We start from the raw sequence: 24,424 nt of genomic DNA, 5'->3' as shown, positions 1-24,424 counted from the left end.
GTGGTTGTACGCATGAGGGAGGTTCGACTCTATTATTGTCATCCTCCCACTGGCGGGCTCAACCACAACATCAGAAACGGCAGTTTACGTGCGGACTAAATTTTACGACAGAACAGATAGTTTAATTCAAAGTATCGGGATTCAATTGAAAATCTTCATATAGCTCCACATTTAGTTAACAAATGCTTGTATGATGCTCGTGTTTCTGTCGCCATGTTTGTTCCGTCAGCAAGTCGGTTGAGAAGTATAGAGCCAAAAGCGTAAATTTTTCAACCACGTACCGTAGCCCCGACCCCACTTCTTCCTCAGCTAGCAAAAAGTCTTATATATTAAGATAAACAGGCAGCTCTTTGGCATCATAAAGATTTATTACTGTTCTCTAGAGGGAGACTTAAGAGAAATGACACTCAAAGAGTTTCGAAAAATAATTTTAACTGTCCAGAGACTTCTAACTAAACAACAAAAATAAAACTGTAAATTATATTGAGCTGGCTGCTTTGATAACAGGTGCATCTGAAATACATGAATTACAGGGAAGCAATGTAAATGCATTGGATCTTCAACAAACTACAGTCCTTGACTTCCCAGATCGATAAGAAACGTAACTGAACTAAGAAGGGTATTTTGTGTGAAAAGAGCGAGATCACAAAATGCTTAAAGTAAACCGTTCTGGAGATATATGTGAGATTACTAGAGAAGTCGAACTAGAGATCAGAAATGAATCCCCATGCAGATTTACAAATACGTTAAGACGTCTGTTTTTATAGATCTTCAAAATAATCAGAAAACTAAGAAATTGCAGCATTTATAAGGTTTAACGCCCGATGCCTTATTTTCTAGTAAAATATTCCCATCACTGGAAATAACTAGTAATCACTAGCCTTAAAAAATGCCCAAATATCATACCGAGAAAAGTTCGAAATACCACCAACGGAAGATAACACAGACTCAGCTGTCGCTTTCAACTGACTTCTAATGATTAATCAGAAGAATTTGCTACGTGTACCAACGTCTGGACGACGTTTTTAAAGATTAGTTTGTTTGATTATCTTTCGTATGATAATATGATAATAAAATATTGCCTTAAAATATCCCTTATGGCTACATTTCAAAATATGGTTGCAAAAGATTCCTTAGCGTTTTCGAACGTATAGAAAGCACAATATGTCCCCAACATAAACTACTTAATCCACAGATTGAGAGAATAACTCGTAGGATAGTTGCAGTTATCACCAAAGTCTCCATCGCAGTTCCCTGTGCCGAAACGGGCCGCACCAGCTTCTGTGATACCAATCCCATGATCTGCCCTCTTGCAGTAATCACCTCCTCCACCAATCATCATCACGGCTCCGTCACCACCGCTCCAGTCACACCAGAATGACAGGTAACGTCTACTTTTGAGATTGCTGCTGCAGTGCATTTGACTGAAACCCACTGTGTATGAGTAGCTGCCACCATAACCGGAGATGTAACAGCTTCTACGACATGCGTTACTGTTCCAAACAGCACCAGACCGAAAGTTTCCGTAACTTGTTATAAAGCTTCTGAAGGTTTTCCCGCCAGTACAGCTGCTGGTGTATAACAAGGCTGTGTTAGAGCTGTCATCACTGCGGGTTATTTTGATGTAGTTGCCAGTGACAAGCTAGAATGCCGGTGATATCATGTCGTAGTTATCTGATGAACTGGTAACGCTGCCGTATGAAGATGTGCGGTCATACCACCAACTGCCGCTAGACTGCATCCAGTTTGCACTGTCAGCATTTGAGAAACGTGAGATGAGAGTCCAACCACCACCGTAATATGACATGTCACAGTAAACCTGAGAAAGCGGAAAGTATGTGAACTGTTGATAAAAAATAATCATGATGATTGCTGTTTTCAAGTTCTTAATTCGCTTAATACGTGTTCATTTGCCGAACAGGCAATCATGAGGTCAAGTAGCAGTGATTCCACACGGCAGAGGGACGGCAGTCCTAAATAAAATTGCAAGTCCCAAAAACTGGACCACTGGGCAATCTTAGACCAGTCTCAATTTTTACGATGGCTACCTGTTTAAAGCATGCTTTCCCGTCCTTGATGGGAAATATGGTATATTTTGAGATAAATTTATTTACCCTTATGTTTAGGATTATCGACTTCAAACTTCCAATTAGACTCAGACTGTAATATTGAGTGAGGCGGAGGGGGAGGGGTGACATTAGGGGAATGGGGTGCTGAATGCTTCAATACCGCGAATGCTAAAATTTAGTAATAAGCCTGCGTAGTTGGTTGCTTATATCTAGTGATTTAGCGTCAAGAGGTGAATTTCTCCACCAATCGGAGCGTCGAATTCTTATATTCAGCTCTAGTTATTATACTTATTATATTTAACAATGAGAAAATGAGTCTGAGATTCGTTTGGGGCGATAATTTACGAGGCCGAAAGCTCCAAGAAATCAAGAGCGAATAATATAATTGCTTTAGCAGAATTTTAACTAAGGTTCGATTACTCGACGATTTTATATCATTTTTCTATATTTCAAAGTAGAGAGGAACCGAGCGCTGCCTGAGCAGTAAATTGGGTGCGCGCGCAAAGTTCATTCAACAATTTTAGATTTGACAGGCATAAGCGCATAAGCATAAGCCGACGTACGTAAACGCAGTAAGAAGTTTATGATTAGCCGTGAGCACATTTTGTTTGGAAAATTTCCAAACAAAAGGCGCTTCTTAACAGCCCTATATACTATGTCTGCATATGCTGAATGAAGGAGTAACAATGAGTTGTCACCAATGGAATTTCCCCTTAATGAGAATCAAAAAAGCTTGAAGTTTCTGGTGGATGTTATTTTTAGTATGCTCAAAGGCTACCGTTTTTCGTGCAGAAGTGAATCAAATTTTGTTGTAACAGTTCTCACTCCTGACTGAAGTGTAAGCTTCCATTGGCCGAGAACTTATCATGAGACGCACCTAAAAACTGTTTAATTCCTGAGGACGAACAAAGTCACTACTTTCCCTTAGGCCGGGAGCCGTCGACCTACCTTGTTAGTAGCAATTTATGACACAAATTTTGACCGGTATTACTTCGATCATCGCCCAATAAAACACCGTGCAATAAAACCAAATTTCACATGATGGCCCATGCATTGAAGTAGAATTATCTCTTTCCTCTCTCTTTGTTCCGAATTTTCGTGTTAGAGCTTTAGCATGGAAACGAGGCTGGCAAAAAATGCACAATAAATTATAATTTAGCAAGTTAAGCTCCTCTGTTTTGTTCAGTTCTTTGAATTATTTTTTGGAGCCTTAAACAAGATGCTGCTCAAAATTTCGTCATCCATTTGTAAACATTTTAAGAATGAATATCCTTCAGATTCTAATCCCATTCTACTGATTTCAAAATACACATTTGTCAAATAGTAGCGCATACTTGTCGGCGGTAACTTGCGACTTTTACGATATGCTTCTGACACTATTACTATTACTGATCTGGATGTCAATTTATCTCAGGTTATCCATAATGCCAGCTTGCTTCAACATTGTAGGTTTGTGCCATTACATGGTTTGGTATTACGCACTCGCCGTACGATAGGGTAGGCTGCTTACCCACATATTTCTCCCTAAATATCAACACGTACTTTTTCGTTCTATTCATCCTCTTAAGTAGAAAGTCACTGTGAAAATAAAGCGTCTTCCCCAAAATAAACAAACGATATAGAAGGATCTGACAAGTCTTGTACCTGCTCCTCTCACAGCCTAACAGTGTCCAATCAGTTGCAATGCTTCAGCCCAAAAGCGATGTACAGCGTAACAATTGCCATAGCATTTTAAAGTCTTAAAGAAGTTTGATCGTTTGTATTTTAACTCAGGTTCATAATCAAGAAGTGATTTCCGCCATTATTGATACAAGAAAGCGAGATAAATGTTTTGCTACAACATGACGACATTCACTCTCAGACCATTAAAGTGATATACCGAACAAGAAAAGCAGCTGTTTATTTCATCTGTAAACTCCCCATATAGAGACTTGAAAAATATGACGTTAGGTGCAGATTTTGTGCGGCAAACAGAAAGGTTTACAATGCAGCTAGAACAAAACAAAAATGTGTAGTTATGTTTAAAGGTTTCAACTTGTGGTCTGAGATATTTCTACCCGACGATGTTTCATTAGGTCAAACACTAAAAAATCATGCGATGACATTAATGAACGTGCAATATATGCTCTAGAAATTAGTTATATATGACAATAACCAAAATCTTACTTATTCTGGCCAGAGCAATTTTATATTTTATTGGCAGCAGTGTCTGCTCTATCGTTCAAACACAGTTTTACTTCATAATGTAAAGTTTCGACTTAAGATAAATATGTATCTGCAAAGTACAAATTTCTCGCCATGTACAACCTGCTGAGACTCTCGAGTAGCTCTTAACACAGCATTATGTAGGTCCTGATTAGCTCATTGTTTCGTTCATACAAAACGAGAAGTGAAACTGAAAGACATAGCAACAGCAGCGACCGATTGTCGGCTTACTAAAACCCTGTCTTTTAAATTTAAGGTACGTTAGCAGAAATATGGACAAACATTTTGATAACTTTAACAAACAGTGGATCGGAGCGTTTGCAATCTTCGGTTTTAATAAATGACTAAAGAGACACAAAGCACTCACTCTAAAAGAAGATCCTCCAATGTTTATATAATACAATCCACTGGAGTAGCGCCCTGCTGAACGGTGGTCTTTACAAGATGCTCGTGCTGAAGCTAAAGACAAGTATATAGAGTGAAATGCTCAGCTATCGAATAAGTACCTACCCTTTCTCTTTATAAGGTAACATGAGAAAGCCTAGTAAGGGGCGGGTAATTTGTCAGAAGGAGAAAGGCCTCATCATCACCATTACACGAGGAAACTAGTCCCTGCGACTTGTCACTGAAAACCCGTCATGTTAACTGTTCGTGGGACAAGTCCCTGCGACCAAATTAAAATAAACCAACTACAGATCTGCATGATATGCTTCCTGGTTAAGCTTTGGAACAAAACCGATGGACACAACTTCAACTAACTGAATATGAACTAAACTAACGGTTACCTTGACAAAATGTTCCTCCGTAAGCACTTCGACATATGCAAGTGAAGTTGTATACACCATCTACACATGTCCCGCCGTTTTGACAAGGATTCGAGTGACACTCATCTGTTTCTGTGAACAACCATTGAGCTAACAATTAACATTTCATGTGTGCTCAGACACGCCATGTAAAAATCTCATTTGTACCTCAACAGCATCTTATTGTAGGATTTTCTTCCTAAAAGTCGTAGACATTGTTCGAAATTGAAAAGCCACCATTTTGAACATCTTTTCCCTCCGTTACTTCCTAAAAGCAGGAATGTCAGCCTTTATGTTGTAACTTCTCTGCGTACATGCATTTTTCTCTGTTTCGTTATTTTCTGTACAGTTTGCGAAGACCTAACCAGATATTTCTTTAAATACCGTTATCAATATGTGCTGTTTTTTAAATCTTAGTTATTTCCAAAATTCTCAGTGTTTGTATAAAATATGATCTCTCGCCTTCAGTTGTTCTTTGTTGGACTCGTCATAATTTTTCGTTTTCCTGGGTAAACTGACTGAGGATATAAATAGGTGAGAGGTCCAACTTGGCGATGAAATGGTTGGCTTCAATAGGAATTCCTAGTTCGATCGATCAGCCGAGCAATCTTTCTTTCATAAACTTTCTTACATGGTGTTTTACCAATAAAGCAATGTAGCAGAAATTAAAAAAGCAAGTCTTTGTTATACCTTGGCACTGCTTTCCAAAATACGGCGAAGGAGAAGCACATCTGTAGTTATTAACTCCATCAGTACAAGTTCCACCATTCAGACAGGGATTACTGGAACATTCGTCAAACTCTGCATGGAGATAAAAACCTGGCTGTTCCAGTATATTATTTACTCTTTTCTTGTGTGTAAGCACTTTCTTTAGTTGCAATAAATTTGCATGGCTGCTGGCCACGTGATTTGAAGACGCTTTATTGTATTATTACAGTTATAAATACTAATAATTGCTAAATCAAACCCACCTTCGCATGTCTGCCCCATGTGCGTGCGAGGACAAATACAAGTAAATTTTCTTTTGCCGTTAACACAGGTTCCCCCATTCAAACACGGATCATTGGTGCATTCGTCATAATCTGTTTTACAAAAAAGAATCATAATTACGATTTTGTGTGTATTGGGCCCCCGCTCTCCATTCTTAGAGTTGCCAATAAAAACTCACTTCAAGACGACATTTCGCATGGCGTGTGTTTACTGAACGTAATTTTGAAATGAGCAAAACAGATCTGTGTTTTTTCATTGTAGAAATCGCCAAAAGTTCTTTAGATGCAAAAAACTTGACATCTTGAGGGCCAAAATTGTTATAAATGCATTCATGAGCTCATTTTCATATTGTACATATTCGATGAACCCGGTGGTTTCAATATCACCTGCAGAACAAGCGGAAAAGGAGAAGAGGAAGTAAAACTCTTGGAAGAAGTACACCCTATTTCCTTTACTGTCTTTGCATGTTTAATGTTTACCCTTAGGGATAAAGCGCTATCCCATGTTTCTTTCTTTCCCTCGTTTATATATCTCTTTAATTATTTTTCTTGTTTACGATTTCTTTTTATTTTTTTTTTTGGAAAACGTGAAATTATAACGTGGTCGGATGACGGTAGACGAAAAAGAAGGGTGATGACCTTAGCAAAATAGAAAGCATTTTTACCTCTTTTACAAGTATACTGATGACATGTGGAACAATCCCACGTCATTCCACCTGTATCCATGTCTAGCACCAAGAGTGTGTACACAGTCCTCCCCCCTAAAATCATTCGGTTGTTTCTCGGCCCAGTAGCGGAATTTATCAGGACACCCATCTACCCAGGAGAATAATCCTTCTGTGGCAATGTCATTCAAACCAATCCACGCCTTATCACCATTGTGTCTGTGCTGAATATACACATTTTCCTCTTGAGTTTCAATAGCGGGTAGGTTAGCCCCCATGTTCCTGCAGATTGTGCTGGCGCTGGACCATGTTTCACATATTTCACTGGTGAAGTAACACGAACCATTGAAGAAACTCCAGCCTGGTTCACAGACATCTTGAAAGAAAAGAACATTGGAAAAGAAAGCTTACTTTTAAATAAGAACTTTGGTAGAGTTATTTATTACTGCCGAATTAAAGTCTACATTTAGAAGTAAAATCGCAAAAAAAAAATCTAGTTAGATGTCATACATGTATGGGAAAAAAAGCAATTCAAAAAGCTCTTGAAATTACTTTAAAAATGTGTTTTTACATTCTACCTGGCATGACTGCATACGAGATTGACAGAGGGTCATGCTGGTTTACAAACAGCTCCTTCACACACGCTCTAAATCCAGTCTCGTTTATGTACTGCAAAAAAAGAGAACAGCATTAGAACCTTGCAGTTATAAACCTATAAGGTACTTAATCCAGTTATCCATTAGCAAGTCTGTTTATTTCTTTTATAACGGTTTCCTGTTTTTTAGCACTTTTACTTTGATTGACCAATAGTTCCACTGCTTTTCAGTTATAAGTATTGCTACAATAATAGCATCAAAGAAATGCCCAAAAATTAGTGGCGAAGTTATAATCATTTTCTTAAGAATTAACAGCTTGCCATGATATAGATCGATTAGTCAAAAACAAGTTCTTCAAGGACCCCCATTTTGTACTATCGAAATATAACCAGCATGTCAAGATACAACTCTTTACAGATTTTAAAACAAATCTGAGGGAGGGTTCAGAGCCACCTTTACTTTTCGAAAATTTGATGTAGCCCTGAAATCCCAAGTGTACGAAGCTGATGAAACTTACTGGAAACCGTTTTGAGCCACCTTAAAGTTCGCTCGCAAGAGATGATTTTTTTACTTATCTAAGCCTATTGTGCTGCCAGAAACCACATCACAAACCGGAGGTAAAATACCTAACCTTTTACTACCATACAATCATTTCACCATAGAAAATAACTACTAACGAGGTACAAATATGAACCATGTCTGACCTCTACCCAAGCTGATATTGCATTGTACGCTGGATTAAGGTTTCCTCCGTTTGTTGAGTGGTTTGCAGAAACCAAAACTGTTGGAGAGTCGTCATAATTCTTCTTAAAGACAACATCCTAATAAAAGAAAGGGAACTGATAACATTGTAAATTGCCTAACAATGAATCTCTATTTCAAATGAACGATTCTTAAATGAACAGACGAAAAAATGAGAAACGAATGCAGAAGATAACTAAGTGAAACCATCAACTTATCAATGAATCATGAGCCCACGCTGGATAAGTACGTGAGTTATTAAAATGCAAATGACTACTATTATTGAATGACGGAGTGACTCAGTAATAGGCCATTTCCGAGTTGTCTTTGCCCTCTGTGTCAAAACGAGTCTTCGTGCAAAACCATTTATATGAAAATATGTTCCGCCTACGTATACACGATCATTTTCACGCAAATCAAACTCATTTTCATATAAAAGATTTTCAAGGAAAGCTCGTTTTGAAAAAGAGGCACGAGGTAAATGGCAAATGGCCTATTGGCTGGACGCGCAAGTCAGTATGTTCGTGATTGGGTGCGGAAGTGAACAGAAACCGAATTTGAGTAAGAGCGTGAATTTGCGAATGGAGTTACGGAGGGATGAGTGATTAGTTGTGCAATCAAGTTATAATTAGTAAGTAAGCAAGCCAGTATGCGAATGAACCTGTGAGAAAGTTAGGGCGTGTGTAGCGTAGAAATGAGTAAGTAAGAATGAAAATAATTTATTAAGTGGTAGCCATACCTCGCAAAAAGCATAGTTGAGTTCTTTGGAGGGCTTGTTCCCGTTGGCAAAGTATATAGACCCGTACTCTCTAAACAGCGGTCGATGAAGCTCTTCAAATGCCATCCAATTCTCGGAAAAAGTATATGTTTGTTTTTAGGTTTTCGTATTGATACTAACAGTTACAGTTTCCCAGAAAGATTTGAGAAACAGTTGTTATACAAGCGTTCCTTTAACTTTTCAGTAGTTCACTGAGGAAGCTTGGAAACTTCTCTAGTCTAGTCAGTTATTAGGCAGGTGGGAATAATTGAAAAGCATTTCACGAGGAGGGGGACATGGGGGGGGGGGGGGGGTCCTGAACACTGCAACACCGCAAAAAAAAAAAAGTAACGTACACCGTATCACCGCAAGGAAAGTCAACGAAACACCGTCACCGCAACTCGTATTTTTAGCGTCAAAACAATACTTTTATACCTCAACAACTTTCCACAAAATAAACACATCACAACGCTTTTCATTGCGCATGTGTCGATACTGCTGATGCCTATAAATCAGTTTTCTTGCTCTTGTGAAGAAACCTTGCGGAAAGCTAGGAAGCGGACGAAGAAAAAAGAGAGGAGCCTCGAGAGATGGCCTTTACCCCAGATTCCTTCTTTTACATGTACTTCGCTCACTTTTCTTGGTGTATAAACCCACAGACTGAAGCCCTATCTTTACTGGAAGTATTGCTTTCCGGAGCTAGCTGCGTTTGCGTTTGATATCGATAATCGTTTGACAAAATAGAAGGTCAAGAAACTCGCAGGACCTGGGAGTGGGTATAGACCGGTATCAGAATGACCTCTAGACGAAGCAGAATAGCAAAAGGAAAAAAAAAAGTAAACGTGTGCAATTTACAAAGCTTCCTTAGCTCCTGCTTAGCTTAGAAAGCCTTCTTTCTTCCCTGCCAACGCGACATCTGAATACATTTTGTTGCCGTTAGTTTTCGCCACCTTTTCCTTTTTTGCGTAGAAAAAAGCTGCGCAGTCCATAATACATTATATTCGGCCTTGGCGTTTCCAGAATTTCCGGGATTGTTTCTGTCCTCGCTCCTCCACATGTCTACCGAACACTGAGCTCCGGACGGCAGAGGTCGAGTTACTCGTCAAGTTACGTATAAATAAAAACAGCTTCGGATTGGCTGCCGAAGCATATTGAAGATTGACGAGAAAGTGATGGTCTGTATTTTGTTACAAATTATTAACCTCAATGGTACGTGTTTGTCATAAATTAGCATGAATTAACGAAGTTTACATGCTAAATTTAGGTCAAGTCTAGGTTTGAGAAAGGTAAATCAAAAAACCCCAGCACCGCAAACAATTTCATTTCACCGAACACCGCAGCGTGAAAAACACAAACATCGCACACCGTAGGGTTGGAGATCACCGCAGTACCGCAAGTTGAGATTTTATTCACCGCATCACCGCATTAAAAAAAAAAACATCAACACCGCAGCACCGCCAATCCCCATGTCCCCCTCCACGAGCGGAAAAATGTATTCGATACTGAAACTATACCAGATGTATTAACAAGTGCAAATAACTGAAAATTGCTTACAACGCGGATGCTTTGGTGAGCTCCATCAAAGTTCTGTAATTCTCTGATGCACATCTTGAAGGACCACGTTGTAACATCTTCTACCCACACAGAAGAAGCATCATGTTTTACACCACGCCTTTCATGCTCCGCTGACAGAAGCACAGTGGGAACAGATTTAAACTTACTCTGTGGAATATAAACAACAAGTTATTAACCTGGATATAGGCATTCTGTTAAGTAAACGATCAGGGATGGATTTCACCCTAATTTCGATGTAAGCTAATCTTAATTCCACCTGGTGAACAGCTGACTATACATAATCATTTACTGCAACAAATATTTGTGTTACACGACTGTCTAATTCAGGTGGCTAACAACTAAAATGAACCAATCAGACCGCTATGTTGCCGGTTCAATATTCTATAAGTATTGAACCAGACATGACGCTGAACCGGATGGTCACGCGTTCCCTTTCTTGAGAGCTTACTTTTCTATAAGAATTAACTTTGTAAAAGACTCTTTTTTTGTTTTCCCGAACTTTTTCTTCTTCTTTTTACAAGATGTTAGGCGTTAGTAAACGAAGAGTTGGCTCTTATTACGAATTGTGCGCTTATCATCAGATCTGCGGTGTGTTATTGTTTGTGGTCCGGTGAGATACGTATTTTCTCCGCATTTTCAGTCGTGTAATAAATCTTTCATGAGGAAGCTTGCTCGTAACCGTACAGAGGGAATATCAGCCCTTTGTCTCGAATAACCCTCTCGCGATTGGTTAGTAGGATTTGTCATTTTTATATTAATCTCACCCAAGGTAAGGACACTGCACGACAGTTCGTTCCAGTCCACCAAGTCGGCATGTCCATTTCACCCGACACTCCCCCGTCGGGGGCCCCTTGGTATGCTAACCAGTCAACTGTGGCAAGTTCTTGTCCATTTTTCTTCTCATTTCTCCCAGCCTGTGTAACGCAAATTGTGAAGTTCTTGTCCCTGATGTCTTCAACCCAGACCACCACGGCTTCGTGAACGTAGCTGGGATCTGAGAAATTCCCGTGATTAACGGAAACTTGCACGTGAACCGGTTTGTCAGGATAGAAGACGAAAGGATCCAGTGGAACTTGTTCACAAACTGCTTCAGCCCAGCTTGGGGAGCGACGGAGACGATGACGGCCTTTTTGAGAAGGGAATCCTGGAAAAAAAAAAGTGCCAGAAAAATTCAACTTTATGCTAGTTAAAAGGCTTTATGATTAAAGGGCGTGATGACAATATAGGTGAGAGTAGCTTTGAAACTGCTCAAGATGGTTTTTTCTCTTACAATTTATAATATCATAAGATATAAGAGTCTTGAACAGAAAGTCGCTCTTTGTAAAATTAATTCTACAACTCTTTACTTTGGAAAAACTCATCAAAATGCTTCTTCATTTCCTTGGCTTCACCAAAATCTGATGTATAGCAGATAAATCTTTAAAAGACTTAAGAGGAACGTAAGAGATCTTTCTTTCCACGGTGCACATACCCAGCGAGTTGAAAATAAGACTAATAGAGAGAGCCACTTTATGTTCGCCCTGTCTGTCAATTGTTTTTTACTTTACATTTTATCTTTGATTGTCATTTGTAACTCTATCAAGTTTAAATTTACTCTCATCACCTGTACAGTCACCCGGATGGTACAGAGTGAAGTTAGCTTTCAGATGGCACATTTCCCGCTGGAACACGCACTCGTTGTCGTATGTGGTTCCATTTGAGGAACATACGGGCTCTTCGTATGATGGACAGTTATCGACGCATATACACCGCGGATCCCTGGGTCCAAATGCCTTACAAACAGCGAAGTAGTTACAGGAAACGTTGCTACAGGGATCAAAATCTGTGAAAGAAATTTGTACAAAATATGTAATTTCCTGGGTTGCCAACCAGCCTTTTTAATTTTACCACTTAGTTGACACCTTTGCAGTCTTTGTCAGTTCTCAACTGAACAACAAAAACCTCGTTTCAAGGACTACTTTGTGGAAAGCATGTAAAGGATTATTGCTCCTACACATGCTCCTCTAATGTTAAGCAAAATGGCTCAAACATTGCTGACAAAGACGTGTTATTTTTTGACTTTAGCCATGTTTCACATGGTTTTTCACAAGGAGCCCGCTGAAGAATCGTGACTGTTTATTTATTATTTTCCAAGTTTAAAATTTCATTTTTCCAGCGCAGGTATAGCCGAGTCAACTAAAAATTTCTTTACCTCCTGTAACTGCGTAATCAACAGTAACAGGATCGTGCTGACTTTCCATTCCTGACAAGTCTTTTACGCACACACGAAAAGATGAAATTGTTATTTCCTGTTGACAGACAAACAACTCAAATTAATAAGATAGAAAGCCATACTCGTAAATTGAAAATCATTTTGCAAGAAAACTAGTGAGAATTTGTCCATAGCAATACATTATTTTTCGATTTCGTAACACATTGGCAAGGAAAATACCATAAAATGCAACAAAAGTTATTCTCATCACAACCAGTTTCTTGTTTTGCTGTCAGCTATAGTTTCTTTGCGAGAATCTGCGATTTTAAGGCTCTTATCTTCCTACAGCCTGTACATTTAATAAAAAAAAATAACAAAAAGCGTGAAAATTGCAGACAGAAAAATTATGCTTCCGAAATTTACAGTAACCAGTCACAAATTAAACCATGATCACTTGTATGATCATCAGTGGACGCGAGTCCTGTTAAATTGACATATTTTCCACGACCTTTCGTGCAAACGGCTTTGTATCTTGGTTCATGACAACAAAGATCATTTCGTTTACATTTCAACTGGACAGAGTACTCCATCAAAAACTCACCTCAATCCACGTGTTAAGGACATTGTTCTCTGGTTTGATAGAATACACATTCTTGCTATCATAAAGATGATTGACTGTAACCATGACAACTGGAGGAGCATAAAACTCTTCAGTAAAATTGCGCACCTGACAAGAGAACACGACTTGGGTCAGTAATGGTTCTTGACGAGTTCAAACTAATTACCATGTTGAACAACTTCGTCTTTTAACTTTCCTGTATTAAAGAAATAAAAAAGCTTTACCTTACAGAAGGCGAAATTGTCTTGTTCAAGAGGAGCGCCACCATTTTCAAATTGTAGTTTTCCTTGGAATGTAAGTTGAACGCCTCCCCGGACAAATGCCAGCCAGTCCTGAAAACAAAAACATCGAGTTAGTTTGTTATAGTTCAAAAGTCCAAAATCAACATACTCAACATGAAAGTCCAAAACCGCCAAGCGGAGCCCCATACCCATATAAGAAAGAAATGTAAACCCATGAATTGATTTTCTCATGGTTATCATGGCTAGCGGTATTGCTCGTGGGCGCGTACGCACGACGGCGGCGGCGGAGTCGCGAAAGATGGCGGCCATTCTCTAGCTAATAGGATGACAGAGACTTGTAGCCTTGGTTTATGGCTCACTTCTTTGATATTGCTGGTTTTCAGTGTCACGCAATTCAAAATAGATCAAAATAAAAATCACAACCGGTCAATAGATAAAGTCCAGAATCTGGGAAATGAGAGAAGGTAAATATGCAAAGACTCTCGCCAAAATTCTGGTCACAGCAATTTTTCTTATGCCAGATATGCGGAGAAATTTTTTACCCAGATTTATAGAAACTTGTATGGAGACGCCATGCTGGTGCCCATCCGTATGGGCACCAACATGGCGGCGGGAAACCAACAGGAGCATCTGTCACTGAGTTTTGTTACAAAAGCGTGAATTTATCCCTCGAGGAACTCTAAAACATTAAAATAATACTTTTTCTAAGACGTGAATTGTTCAGATAGCCAAATTTTACGAAATAGGTCACTTTTTTGACCATCATGACAGCTCTCTAGGCCGTCATGTAAATGACGCGTCACGCAAAAGCTTAGAAATTCAAGCGTAGTGTATCACAAAACCAACAGCCCATTCGGAGCGAAAATTTGTATGAATATTAGTTTTCAGCCGCTCTTATACATCATTTAAGGTCATTCCACTGAAATAGAACCTGCACTGAGATTTTTGAGGAAGTTAAATTCTGAAATAAAAATGAGGGGTCCCCATGTTCGTTTAGGAGCAACAGCACCTCGTTTATACCCATATAAATCCTTATAATAGCACCATGATTGTAGTCACGATTGCTTGCTAAATTCACGTTTCCGACGATTGCTTTTTGTTCTACACTGAGAATTTGTCCATATTTATTTTACACAGAGAAATTTATTACTCAATTCAAAACAACAGAAAAAAAATGATGGGTCACCATACTCGTTTGCGAGAAAATGACGATTTACCTCTATGGCAAGGTCCAGCTGTAAACAAAAAGCCGCCATTTTTTAATGCGCACGCGCTAATCATGCGTGAAATTATGTGCAGTAAGGATGCGCAATGCAATACTGGGGAATGACCTTAAGTAAAATCTCAGAAGATCAATAGTTTTGTAGTTCGAATTTTAGCGACGTCATGTGAAAACCAACTATTGGACATTCATGCATTTTATGGTCAATGACACCCTTCAAAACGAGGTTTCTGCTGACCAGTATCACGTGACCATATTGCCGGCTGAAGTTTAGAGCTTATCGATATCACGCTGACCAAGTGCTGGTGTTTGATTGGATCACGGGTTCAAGTCAGGATAACTTATTGTAATTAGAGCCTGGCTGCTCGGAAGCCGGTTAACGCTAACCCAGGATTAAAATTTAACCAAAGAATAATTTTTTCTTGTACTGTATACAAATGTTTTTCACTGTTTTGTTTTGTTTAGTTTGAGATAGTTTAAACTCAAAGCAGAATGTCAAACAATATAAACAGAAAACCTAACCGCAAAGTTACAAAACTCAAATCAAAATTTTCCCTTATCCTGGGCTTTGAACAAACCGACCCAAGAGCACCGCTATTAGGCTTGGTTAAATCTTTATATTATTAAAAATGTGTTAGAAGATCAACCATCGTCTTTAATGAGGAGACTCTAAATCTTGGACAAGGACAGGTAGCCAAAGCTTTTCAAAATACGGCAAATCGAAAATAAATGTGTTTTTTGCTCCAACATTTCATCGTGTGCTTAATTGCTTTACTAGTGATAACGTCCTTCCCACAACAGAAATAGCTCCAAGTATTTTCGATAACTTTTATCAGAATGGCGTAATTTATTTTGCTTCAGTTAAGTTCCTGTAACTTTCATATAATCAAACTGTATTGGATTAGCTTACCACTTCCAAATTCTGATGTTTGCCATCAAACGTTTTTACTTCTCGGAGACAGATTCTGAAATAATCTTCCTTCAGCTCTTCTATCCAGATATTCATGGCGTCCTGTGGCCTGTTGCTGACAGAGTGACGTACTGTGGCGAGAACTTCTGGGACAGAAGAAAAGCGCTGGAAACACAGGAAAAGAAAAGAAAAAAATAAATAAATAAATTCAGGTTTACATTCACTCTGATTAATTTGCAAAGAGATGTCACATAGGCCAGCAAACACTGTGCCTAACAAGAAATGGAAGCAACTGTCACGCTATCAGAGCTACGAAAAGTGGAGCGTTGAATTGTGTGACATGGTATTAAAACCAGCTGACATTTGGGTGCAAAGCAATAACCACGAAACTAGACACATTCCCTAGCCTCTTACGCAGAAGCTTTCTGGGTTCGTCACGCAACGTGAGGAACCCAAATAGCGTCTGCGTAGGAGACTACACATGCCCCGTGTTTACTTCCCCGCTCTTGTCTCATAGCCCCAACCCCAAGACCTCTTTTCCAGGACTGTAAACTACTAATTCAATTCTCTTCTTTCCCAAACTACTTCTTTCCAATATCTCTCCCTCGAACATATTTCTAAAATTGCACCGCCTTGTGCATGAAATCCAACAAATGCTGGACTCGATAACGCGATAATACGGTGGCGGATTAAGAAAACGAAGGAAGAAAAGCCGGCAGGGCAAGCAAAACAACTCCCACCCCCCAGTTAGCTCAAAGTCTCGATCCGCCACTCTAATCTGATAATGAACATTAACCGACTTCATTTGGCCGGAGTAAAAGGTATGGAAATCAGATCAGAGCTAAGAAAACAGCTTAGCAAATCATTTGAAAAGAATTTATAATCCTGCTTGAGACAACTGACAATTGATTTCGTGAACGACAATCACATCACTTCACTCATTTGCCCGTTTTAAGCTCGCCACCCGTCTTTCGACATTTACAACCTCTGGCCCACTTTAAGGATCTTAAAAGTACCAAAACTGACCATCAATTTACAAATTTAACTCTCTTCTTTAGTCTCCCCCTTTCCCCTAGAAATAAATGTGTGTCTTCGAGTCACTCCATCGTTTTGAAATCATATCAAGGTTTCCAAATGCACTGGCAAAGATATTTAAAATCTACTGATTTTGTTTTCTCGCGGTAAACAACAGAAAGAAATTATGAAGGTCCATGAAGCTTTGTACCATTTGGACGAATTTTAACCAGCACTCTGACGGAACGTTGTATTGCGTTTTTAAGAACAACAACTGAGTTAACTCTAAACGGAACCAATTCAGTGATTAAAAAACATTTTCCTATCCCGTGGGGATATTTTTGGCAATTTCAGTTCACTCTCAACACCGAGTTCGCCAGACTTAATAATTTCGAAACATTCTCAGTACGTGTAGAGAGCTGTTGGTTGCCCTCCAGTTTACAAGAAAACCTCGGATTACTGCAATATAATCATTCAATAGTTTGAATAAATTCGACTTGAACCTACAGGAAAAACGGAAACTTTCTCCCATTATCACAAATATGCCTAAAGAAATTCTCAGAAAAACCCGATAATACGCGAATTCCTTTGCGTTTAGTGATTATCAATTTAAATAAGAGCCATACCTGTGCAAAGTTAACTCTTGCACATTTTGTACCACTGGTGAATGTACTGAAGGAGGCGGCGCCGTCCAACATTCCAGAGAGAGTGGCTCGAAACGCGATCCAGTTTACGACAGAGGATCCATTTGTACCCAGACCCGATTCCAACACACATACACGAAAACTGTTCTGTGTCACATCTGATGTCCACACAACTGCTGAATCATGAACACTCAGAGATTCTTTTTCATGGCTGATCGATGCAAGGACACGTACATTTCTAGAGCTAGAAAATGCACGAGGGTATTGCACGGTTGTGCAATAAAGGAAGTCTCCACTTGCCACTGTGAAGTTAACCTTTCCATTTTGGACCAGATTTTGTCCTAAAATGAAACAATCAACCTTTAATCAACCTTCAATAGTAGCCTCAAATGTACGAGTTGCACAAGTTATTTCCTATTAGGCAAGAATAAAATTAACGTTGACAACAGCCATTTGTTTCAAACATGCAGCATCACTTATTTTATGTCTCAAAATATGCACCTAATCGAATCGATTCTCATTCTAATCCAACACGCTTTCATTTTTATTCCTCATGAAGTTAAAAACAAGAATGCTGTTTAAAGTACTGCAATAGTCTTACCTTCAGCTAAAACCGAGAGATTGGACAAAACCAAAAGTACAGCCAATAGTTGAAGACCTTGGAACAACCTCATTTCGCAGAGAGAATACACACTTCGGCCACAAGAGTTGAACTTGCGTGCATCAAGTATCATTCACACTTTTGACGAAAGGTCTTAACAAATTTCCTTATAGACCTCCCTGAAACAGTGACCAAAAACAATATTCTCCTCCTTTCTTTCCGGTTAGGACCTTAGGAGAGTCTGTATTTTCATCGCAATCAGATACCGAGGAGAAAGGGGTAACAAAATTTGAAGAACTGCAGTGTCAAATTTCACACGAGTCCAGAGAATATAAAATATGATCAAACCAGTCACGTGTTAATGTCATGGCTAATTTCCGAGAATTATGAAGTGAATGGCAATGCTAAAAATACACTTGTCAGATTAAGCTTTCAATGGAGGAATTCCGCCAGCAACTCACTAAACACGTCAAGTTGAGGCAGATTTTCATATGCATTCCACTGTGCAGCTAGTAGGAAACACAGCCTAGCCGTTTACACCCTTCAAGTTTTACTAAATATAAATATGTCATTTTCTGGTTACCATACTGTTGCAATGTTACATTTCTTTGCTCACGCGGTCTACGTGCGCAATTTGAAAGCAGGGTAAATGCGTTTGACCTCACCAAGGATTGATCTGCACATCTTCTGAGCACTGTCTCCATTCCTTCGTCTTAATCTGTTCCACTTTTGTTCTTAGGGCTTGGGACATCACTTGCGTTTCAAAGTCCTGTTTTCTTTTGTTAACTTATTCAAAATCACAACACATAGGAGTCAAAAGATCACCTGTTAATCGGTACAGCTCTCGCAATTTTATAAGATTGGGTAATTAAAACTTAACTAAACTCAGCCTGGGGTTTATACACACAAACTCAAAGGAACAGTTTTAAAGAAAGGAAGACGGTCACCTAGTCGCACTTCATTAACTCAAACAGTTTAGGGCCATCACCAGTCTCGTAAACTTGTTTCAGTTGAAAAGCCACTCTAGTGCACAACCAGTCAATCAAATGTAACCATTCATTCTTCGTTCAAAAATTTCCTATCCTGCAAAGCATCATGATACGAATACCTCGAAAACCCGGATGTAAACCTGTCCTGGCAACATTGTGGTCTGTATCACCAGCTTCAGGATTGCAGCTGTTCACGATAATAAACTTTCCATCTTTTGTGAGAACTTGACGGTAGGTTTCTAAACCTTTGATCACCTGTTCTTGTGTAAAAATGACAAATAAATTCTTCACAGTTATTGTGTCTACTTCTTGAGTCTGCGGGGCATCTTTAAGGATGTCACCACAAATCAAAGTCACTCTGCTGTCCGATATGTTTTCTTTGGTAAAGAATCCCTTAGCGCGCTCAATTACATCCGACAAGTCAAACAATAACCCGTGCGTCTGTTCACATCCGCAAAGTTTAAGAATGCGCGAGAGGAACTGACCCTCTCCACCCCCGATATCAATGATTCGCTTGCACTTGTCCCAGGGGTACACAGTGAACACGCTTGGCTGCGCATTGTGTAACTCCAGAACATGTTCATGGCCCGATTATAATTATCGGCAAATGCGCGCCTCCTTTGCTTTGTATCCATTTCATAAACCGTTGCTATCTGGGAGGGGTCAGCGACATCAATCACAGAGGACCACAGAAAATAAACACTCGAGACTGAATTAACTTCCATAACTAGAGGTTTTAAAAGAATGGGACAAGAACTGTATATAATCGAAACTATTTGCAAGGGATTTTAGAGGATAATTGTGTTGTCAGCAAACGCTCTCCATTTACCAAGTTTTTCATGTGCTTCTTTTGGCATAACACGAGCAAAGGTAAACAGCGAGTTGTAGAGAAAGGAATACAATTGCCACCCAGCCAACCCCACATCTCCCCTCCTTTCAAGTTATCAATCGTAAAGATTAAGTATGCTTATTAATAATAAGAGGCTTCTCTTTCAATTCGTCAAGCTTTATTACTGTTTTCAAGGAAGTTACAACTCCATATAAATCAAGCCACTAATCGACTTGTGTTGTTGACTATTGACATTATGACAAGTATCCCTTAAGGTACATTAAAAACGACTCGGGAGTTATTTTATCTGACCTTACGACTAAGGAAGCAATGTAAATGCATGGTAATTCAAGAATATGCCAACCTGAAGTAATCTCCTTTAAGATGGCTCTATATAGTATTTCACAAAGCTTTGGATATTAAATATGCATAAGTAATTTCTCCCTTGGCAAATGTTTACAACATAGCACTCGGTAGAAGGTCAATAATAAAAAACCTACAGCCTTAGGCTACGTATGGAAGACACTTTCAGAACCTAAATGTTGTTGCTATGGCAACTACTGATAGAAATGCTTGGCTTGTTTTTTAACCTGCCTGACTTCAAGACGGTGTTTCTAGGTTTCTACACGGTGAATTTTCTTTGTTTTGGGGGAAACACAGTTAACACACAAGGAGTTTCAACTGACAAAGCTACAAGAAAATCTGTACATAATTTTCAGAGGAATTCGCAATTTTCGTTTTTTACGCATATTACATTAATGTATGTATAAAATTTGATGATTTCTGCTTAACAGCTAGAAAAAGAAAAATCCTATCCATGTGCCAATTTTCAAAAAAATTCACCGTCTGGAACGCGCTTAATGTGCGTTTTAGATCACCCAAAGACCCCTGTATTTTCGTGACGTCATCAAAATAGAAATTCTTCAAGTTACGGTACTGCGCATGCTCACGTTGCGCTTCCTTCGCACGTGCTAGTTGAAAATTAGTCGAGATGTAGAAGCTTATTTTTCCCACGACGGCGAAAAGTATACCTAATAAGTGTTGTAATACTTATGGAAATGCGTTTTAACTTGTGGTTTCCTCCACTGCCTTGAAGTGCTCAACGATCTTGGCTAGAATACGGGTTGTTTTTGTCACTCGTGGCGCCTTGCTAGTTGCTGAAGATGGAGGCAGAGACAATACGCCAACAAACCCTTTTGCTCCGAACTTCTCGAAAACATTCTTAAGATCTCGATATGAAATGCCACTTCCGGCTATTTTTTCAGCAATCTGTTGCTTGATGGGGAATTCCGCGTTTGTTGGATGATAAAGCGTTCTTCGGAACGTCTGCAGGAGTTCGTAGCGACAATCAAGGTATTTCATGTCGTTTTTTGCGTAATGTGTTGTTGACATGTTCTCTGTCAACATGTCCTCTGAAATGTTCAAACGGGAGTCGAAGACTATTCTTCTTAAAGCTCTAACATCCTCCATTGCATCGTGTGCGGGGAAAGGTTCATGGAAAAGTGTCTGATAAATGGATTGTTGATTTAATTTAACTGTGGAACCATCCGGTAAGACCAGAGAGGGATGTTTACGTTTCACCAAGTTCTTCATCACAGGGAGAGTGTCAGAAAAGAAAACGTTAAGACAGGAAGGCTTTTCACAAAGTTGATGTCCACCTTGACGAAGAAGAGTTGGATTATCGAAAACCTGAGAGTTGTGCCCGATTAAAACAGTATAAATATTATTATCGCCTTTCACACGCCTGACAGTTTTCTCTAAGTAGCTGCAAGTAGGTTCGGAAATTTTCGAGTGAATTTCCAAGTGACACAGTTTCGACTGGTTGATTGTTTTTGAACAGAGTCCTGACGCCTCTGACTGTTCGGACACTTAAACCATTTACCCTTGTAGCACGAATATCTAAGGTAATATATAGTCGTTGAAAGCTGGCATATTTCTGCGGTTTTTCCAGACGTGTTTGTTTCAATATCGTAAATGATGAAATTGTAAACTGCTTGTTTGTTCCAAATTTATCAAAAACATTTTTGTTGCTCGCAATAGACAAACAATTGTGTGACGCTTGTTATAGGGAAATGTTCAGGTATAATTATGTTGACAATTTGCTATGAGCTACCTGTGGTATAATACAAAAGTTCAAATTTAGAACTATTTCAGAGCAAAGAAAGTCTTGATGAAGCACTTGTCTTAAAACTTTTAGGGAATTGCTTGGTGCCACGTATAGCGAAAACAAGATTTAAACCACACCTGATTTAAACGGGTTTCTCTTTTCTTCGGTGGGGACCAATCTTCGACCATTCCTTGAAACTCCAATTTCCTCTTTGCCCTCCACTCCTTTATCCCACGAGTCCTGTCGTCCGTGTTTTCACTTTGAGCGGGTTTCTTTCTTGAGAACCGACCCTTCTCGTCACGCAATGGTGGTTTTGTTTCCGATGTCAGTTGCGCCTTTGCAGACTCTTCAGCTGTTTTCGGTGTTTCATCGCCCAGGGAACTCAAAGCGAAGCCTCCGACCATAAAAAGTACACCGTGACCACTCTGTGACTTCCTTCGCGTACGATCACGACTGTTCTCTCTCTCTGATGTCGGCGCGATAACTGCTGCGAATTGGCTTCTCAGTTTAACCACGTCAGGAGAACACGAAAGAAGTGTATTTTTAAACACATTTCTAGGCTTTTTTTGATGAACACTTGTTCTGGTCAAAAAGGATAGCGGTAAGTGGAACGCGACTCGCGATAAAAGTCTCGCCGCCATGTTTATTTTTGTTTTTTACTTTTCTTTTAAATACTTGCGCGCTCGCGCCATTCGCACCCATGCCTCGCGCGCCAAAAAAACTATATAGAGCCACCTTAAATTAAAAATGGTTTAAGACTGAGAAAGCAAACAAATTAATTAGTTCTCAAGCCAATAACAGAAAAAGAAAATGCCCGAACATTGAGAAAAACTAGATTATTTTTAAGATTCAGAAAAATCGTTGCTATGTATGTTTTGCCCGAAGAGTGCGAATCTTGTGGAGAAATGAACTTTTATAGCTACTTAGGTACTGAATCAACAGATTGAGAGAATAACTGTTAGGATAGTTGCCGCTAGATCACTAAGGTCTCCATTGCAGCTGCCTGTGCCAAATGGCGAGCTCGTCTTCCCCATGTTGCACTGTACTTAAATCAATACCTTAACCATCCAATCTTAGATGTAAGAGTGATCACAGTAATTATCACGAGAAAGTACTTTAATTAACACTGTCACTGCACGACTAAAAACAAGTCAATTGTTAATGAAACTTTCCCAGTCACAGCTACGCTGACATTAATTTATTCATCCATCATGCTAATGACTCCGGCAAATCAGAATTGACATCACGGAAGGATTCCAACAGCTGCCAAATCTACCTGTTAAAGGTATAATTGTGGAATATACTGACATGAGATTGAGTGCAGGTTAACATATGTTCCATCTGGGACTTAACCTAGCAAATTATAGTGTTCGGAGACGGCGAAGAGACGGCTTTGTTTTGAACTGGAATTGGGTGTGTTCTAAGGTGGAACTAGCGGTATTCCAATCTGATCCCACTGCTGGTACAATCATCCAAGTTAGACTTTTTGTAGGCTATAGAACGCACAATACTGCCATTATCAAAAGCCATGTTGGATGAGCTTGTAGCACATGGAAAGAAAATTCCTCTCGCGTTCATGCAACATTCTGCACGGTTTTTAATAACACGCAGCGCCAGTAGTCTGCGCGCGCCACCTCTAAAACTAAGGTTATTCCTAACTTATTAATTTTGAAGTAGATTTCCCTTATATTTCTCCTCCAGGAATTAAAAGGCCAGATCAAGAATTTCAAATTGAAAGTTGTAGCAGGAACTGCACCTTCCTAGATAAGAGATGTTTCAACAAGCTTTCAAAATCCACTTATGTCCAGGATTGAACGCAAGTATTGTTTAATTAGTACTTCATATTTGCTAGGGATATTTGACATTTATTTTCATATTAAAAATTTCGATAAAAACGTTCGCTGGCTAAAATATTTCAGAAAGAACATGAGCTTTCGGCTGTCGATCTACAGCCTTCAACGGATAAAAAAGGAATGTAAAAGGATAAAATATATGCAAAAAGGCGAGATAACAATAATAATAACAAAAGTAAAGTAAAACTGTGTAAATTAGGTGACTATTGTTTGAAAATAATACTACACTGGTTTAAAATCGGCTTAGAATTATTGTCAGCATGCTTGGTGGCAGAAGTGTGCCAAGCGTCAAAGTTTTTCTAATGCGAAAAGAACCTCTTCGATGGCACTAGAGTTATCAAAATCTATGCGATGGTCGAATGACCACGCATGTTTCGCAATGTTTGATCCATTGGCACATTATTTGACATTCCTGTTATGTTCTTTCTTGCGAGTTTCAAAACACCGGCCAGTTTCGCCTAGATAACACCAATCACAATCGGCACAGGGTATTTTATAAATCACGTTCGGTTGATGTTCAATAGATGGTCTGAATTTGGGAGAAGGAGATTCTTGTTGCAAAGTCTTGAAGGGCTTTTTTTCATATTACCTCATATCTGACAGAATTGTTTGCGTTTTGGTGACTTTTTACCAATGAGGACACTTTGTGATGCTTATCATAAGGAATTTGAATCTCATTAGCGTTCAATCCTAGAAATATCTGTCAAAATCAAATCACAATTTTGTTCCAATAATTTAGTTATTTTCAAAACCACATTTTATGAAAATTCACATCATAGTTCCTGTACTAAGATGTTTGCTTA

The 24,424-nt window shown here is 39.2% G+C and overlaps 1 pseudogene across 1 annotated transcript in view; it reads right to left on the bottom strand.

The window, feature by feature from the left end:
• The window catches only part of LOC145479119 (uncharacterized), a 45,514-nt pseudogene extending 25,759 nt beyond the window's left edge, over nt 1-19,755 (bottom strand). The window contains exons 1-18 of the transcript XR_014048390.1: nt 18,509-19,755; nt 17,844-18,022; nt 17,225-17,583; nt 15,585-15,749; nt 13,435-13,542; nt 13,193-13,318; nt 12,592-12,688; nt 12,004-12,222; nt 11,165-11,544; nt 10,380-10,547; nt 8,808-8,918; nt 8,032-8,148; nt 7,310-7,400; nt 6,732-7,107; nt 6,049-6,159; nt 5,768-5,878; nt 5,060-5,170; nt 4,642-4,733 (exon numbers count right to left, since the gene is read on the bottom strand). The product of XR_014048390.1 is annotated as an uncharacterized LOC145479119 (transcript). The remainder of the gene's footprint in view (nt 1-4,641; nt 4,734-5,059; nt 5,171-5,767; nt 5,879-6,048; nt 6,160-6,731; nt 7,108-7,309; nt 7,401-8,031; nt 8,149-8,807; nt 8,919-10,379; nt 10,548-11,164; nt 11,545-12,003; nt 12,223-12,591; nt 12,689-13,192; nt 13,319-13,434; nt 13,543-15,584; nt 15,750-17,224; nt 17,584-17,843; nt 18,023-18,508) is intronic.
• Between the last annotated feature and the right edge of the window lie 4,669 nt (nt 19,756-24,424).

Source organism: Orbicella franksi, chromosome 2 (genome assembly GCF_964199315.1).
Source record: "Orbicella franksi chromosome 2, jaOrbFran1.1, whole genome shotgun sequence".
Taxonomy (NCBI): Eukaryota; Metazoa; Cnidaria; class Anthozoa; order Scleractinia; family Merulinidae; genus Orbicella; species Orbicella franksi.
Note: the sequence above shows the minus strand (reverse complement) of the source record. Positions and strands in the feature narration are given on the sequence as shown.